Genomic DNA, 4,587 nt, shown 5'->3' with positions numbered 1-4,587 from the left:
CTCAATTCCTTTGGATAAAGAATCGGCTTAAGGACTACAACTTTTATGAGAGTAAAATTCCCATATTTTGTGATAACAAAACTACTATCAATCTTTCGAAAAACCCCATATTGCATTCAAGGGCCAAACATATAGAAATTAAGCATCATTTTATATGAGGTCATGTTCAAAAAGGGATAGTGGACCTACAGTTTGTACCGATTGATGATCAACTTGCTGATATATTTACAAAACCACTTACTAAAGAAAGGTTGATTCTACTAAGAAGTTAACTCAGAATGGACTTTATAAAAAAATAACTTAACATCTATATGTTATCCAATGTTACTTGGCATCCAAAGGACCCATCATCCAATGACTCTAAGTTAACATACATGCATCATCGTCCAATGTATGGACGTTTACATGTCATTTGCATTGTGTTACTTAAGTGAAGCACGATGTTTTGAGTAAGAAAACATTATAGTTCTTTTTGCTAATTTATTTCTTGATTGATTGGCCTAATGATTATTTTTGAAAAAGCCCACACAAAACCTTAACAAAAAACACTCAAAAGTGAACTTTCCCATGTCATAAATCGCATATATAAAACAAATGATATGGTTATGACCCCTAAGAAATAAAATTAAATCACGACACACATGTCATATTTAAAATTGCAACAATTTACAACTCATAGGTCACCCAAAACAAACGACGACATTTTAGCCGCAAAAAAGGAATAAATTAAACCACGATGCATAATCTGTATTTAAAATAGACCAAAAGAAACTTCATATTGTCTACTCCCAAGTGAACGTACTTTGAGGTATATTTGTATGAACTTGAAGAATATCAAGCTTTGAAGGAAGGGATAATCATCAATGATGACACTCAATATTGTGCAAGAAGATTGCATGCAAATGTCATTAAGCCTAAAGTGAGGTGGACTCAATATCCTGGAATAATTAAACATAGGGTACCTTTGATTCCTGAAGAAGCTAAGAGGAAGAATGCAATAGATACTAGGATGGTTGCTTAGTTATCAATGGACTCAACCAAAGATACCAAAGCAAAAAGAGAGGGATGAACAAAGAACAAGAAAGGAAAAAAGGATGAAGAAGAAAATTGGCCCTCATCCATCACCAAGTCTTCTAAGACTTCACTATGAATGGTTGTTGTTGCAGCATCCATCTCATTCTTCTCAACATCATCAATCTCTTTCATATAAATAACAAACAATATTAAGTACTTTAATCTAAAGTGTTTAGGAGTTGAGTTATCCTTCAATATTGTTCTAGTCATTTCTTGCAATGACCTATTTTTCCTCTCAACTACACCATGTTGTTTTGGTGTTCTTGGTGTTGAGAAGTTATGAAGAATTTCATTATCTTTACTGAGCCCCTAAAAACTTTCATTTTCAAACTCTCTTCCTTGATCACTTCTGATTGAAGTAACAAATACTCATTTTTCATTTTTGAACTCTTTTACAAAACTTATATAAGATCTGAAAAGACTCATCCTTGTGGGATAAGAACATAACCCATGTTCATCCATAATAGTCGTCCACTATGACCAGTCCAGTCCATATCTTTTACGATTGATAGAGGCAGTTCTGGTTAAACCATGTAGATCAAGTGGAAACAATGTTCTTACTTTGAAAAGAATTTTTCACTTGTTTCCCTCTCTGACATGAGTCTTTTTTACAAGTAAATATAAGGAAGTGTACAAATATCTGAATAAAAAATGAATAAAATTAAAATCAATGATGCAAGTTAAATTATAAATGAGCCAAACAAGTCAAACACAATCTTTATCTTTTGTTTTTTTAACAAGTCAAACTAAACTTTAAGTTAAGCTCTTTCAAATAAATGAGTCAAGTTTGAGAAACTTTATTTTTTGCACAAGTCAAGCTTAAATTTTAGAGGCTTGACTCGACTTGACTTGTTTACACCTGTACTTAAAAGAATCACGAAGCATAATGCGACAAACTTCTTCTTTGGCAATGAACTTCACTTTCCCTTTTGTGACAGCCTTTTCCTTATATATTGAAGTTGATCCTTGTGCACGACCCTTAAGTTGGCATGCTTTGCACATCCAATTTTTAGCAAGTATTTTGCTATTAAGTTTAATGCAATCACTGAAATGGGATGAATATAATGTTAGTTTAGAATAAGGTTATATGCTTATATATCACTGGCCTAAACTTTATAGAAATAGTAAAATTAAGAAGCTTTCTAAATGCAATAAAAAAGACAAAAAGAAAAAAATATAAGTAAAAAAAAGAGGAATTACATATGTGCATATTTAATCTTGCATGTATTACAAAAAATCATATTGTGAAAAACCACATCTTTGGGAGAAGGATTGCGATCGCATATAATGCAAGGTTTAGTCTGCAAAAAACAATGAAACACATACATAAATATCTATAAGAAAGAAGAGATAAGTTATAAAAATGAAATTATTAATTGAAAAATATTCAAACCATCCATTCTTAAGTAGACTCAATCGGTTCCAAATCAAAACAATTAATTATTCATACAAAGACGAAGAAACAAACCCCATTAGCCACCTCTGTCTCGATATAACTAAAATGAAGAAAATTAAGTTCACAGTGCAACGAAAACAAACCAATAGAAATGATAAATAATTAAAGAACAAGTGAAGATCGAAAATGTACCCAAAAAAGCAAAATTGTAGTGATACTTATATGTTTCTTACCTTGGAATTTTTTTTGCTTGGCTTCATTGTGAGTGAAAGCTTAAGAGCAGAGGAAAGCAAACAATTTCACCTAGTTACTGTTGTCAAGAGAAAAAAACAATGGTGAGGTTGTGACCTGAACTTTTTTTTATTGGTTTTAATCCTTTAACTTTTTTTCCATCCTTAAAAGACTAAAAGTAAAGACACAAAACAAGTTAAACAATTAAAATTAAACACAAAAGAATGCTAAGGAAAGTTAAAAATTTGTGGTAGAAATGCAACGTATAATCTGTTTGTACTAGACAAATAATGTAAGCAAGGATCAAGTTTACTTCTATATGAACACCAAACATAAACAGAAAATTATTTCTTCCATGAGCATCACACTGAAATAAAAATCATAATGTTGTTTATGCTATATGAACACCACACTGAAATAGAAAAATCTTTGCTTTATGAACGTCACATTCAAACGAAAAATCATTAGTTTGCCTTTGCAAAAGGATTGATTCTAATGAATGAACATCACACATAAACAAATAGAAAATATTTTCTCTATGAACATCACATTGAAACAAAAAAAATCATAAGTTTTCTTATGAAATATTTTGTTTCTCTTGTATGAACATTACACATAAACACAAAAATATTTTCTATTCAATTCAGTCCCATATTGAAACCACATGTTTGCTAAAATGATCCTTAATGATCCATATATTTTCCAACAATTAACTTTGAATTGAAGCCATATATTTGCTAAAATGGTTCTTATGGTCCCAACTACTTGTTTGGGATGAAAAGAAAAGAGGAGATGGGTGCGGAAGGTTTGGAGAGGAAAATTGAAACATGTGAAGGTTTAGAAGGAAATGAATCTTTGATAGAGTTAAAAAAATATAAGACTTTTTTTAAAGTAAAGTGTTTCACTAAATTTGAAATGCAAATACCAAAATAAATAATCAACCACATAATCAATGTGTTTTACTAAATATAAAAATTGCATCCAATAACCAAAACCTATTGATATATTTGACATGAAAATACTAGACATCACACAAAAAAAAAATACCCACACTGGTTTTGCTTGAACAAGCTTAACAACCTCACTAGGAGTGAGAGCTTTGCCACTGAATCTCACCTGGGGAGAGCTTCACTCCCAAAAGAATAAGAAATACTAACATTAGGAACAAGTGTTAGACAACAAATGATTAAGGAACAAAAAAGAAAGCTTCACACAAAACCCAAAGGTCAAGAAAAACTAATAAGGAACAAAATAACTCAAATTAAAAATAGATCAGAAATAGTCAAATAGGGAAGCAATAAGAACAAAAAAGGAAGACGATCTGAAGAACAAAGATCTTACACTGTAGTCGTTGCTACTTATGTGACGCGTCGATGATAAGATTCTTTTTGTGATGTGGATGATGACACCGAGCTTTTCCCCCAATGTGGATAAGAAACAATAAGCCTACAACAAGAAACCTATTGTAGGTTAGGGTTAGGGCACCAAATAGTGAGATTGGGTTTGAGTTAAGGTAGAAAATGACATACCAAAGTCACAAAATCAAAATGAAAGAGTGAATTGACTAAGTGAAGTGAAGTTTGAACTAAAGGGTAACAAAATAATAAAAAGATTAATAATAAAACTCTTGTTCGGTTCGGTTCAGGTTTAATGGGTTTGCAAAACCTAAACCTGATACTTAGACCAATGAAAATTGGGTTAGTTTAGTTTCATTTTACTTGAACTTAATTGAGTTTTAAAAAATTCAAACCAATTAAATAGGTTGAATTTGGATCCTCAATTTTGTTAGCTTGATCTAAACCATTGAATACTACTAGGGGTGTAAATGTGTGAGCTATTTGTGAACTATTCAGACTAGAAATTAACAACTCCTTAATAACTCATTG

General features: G+C 31.2%; 1 long non-coding RNA gene across 1 annotated transcript; it reads right to left on the bottom strand.

Moving 5' to 3' along the window:
- Positions 1-1,768: 1,768 nt before the first annotated feature.
- Positions 1,769-4,159, bottom strand: LOC114404082. Its single transcript, XR_003664803.1, has 4 exons — positions 4,043-4,159; positions 2,704-2,780; positions 2,275-2,375; positions 1,769-2,119 (listed from the first exon to the last, which is right to left on the bottom strand). It is a non-coding gene; the product is annotated as an uncharacterized LOC114404082 (long non-coding RNA).
- Between the last annotated feature and the right edge of the window lie 428 nt (positions 4,160-4,587).

The sequence above is a fragment of the Glycine soja genome, unplaced genomic scaffold, assembly GCF_004193775.1.
Source record: "Glycine soja cultivar W05 unplaced genomic scaffold, ASM419377v2 Super-Scaffold_78, whole genome shotgun sequence".
Lineage (NCBI taxonomy): Eukaryota > Viridiplantae > Streptophyta > Magnoliopsida > Fabales > Fabaceae > Glycine > Glycine soja.
The sequence above is the reverse complement of the archived record's forward strand: the minus strand, read 5'-3'. Positions and strand labels throughout refer to the sequence as shown.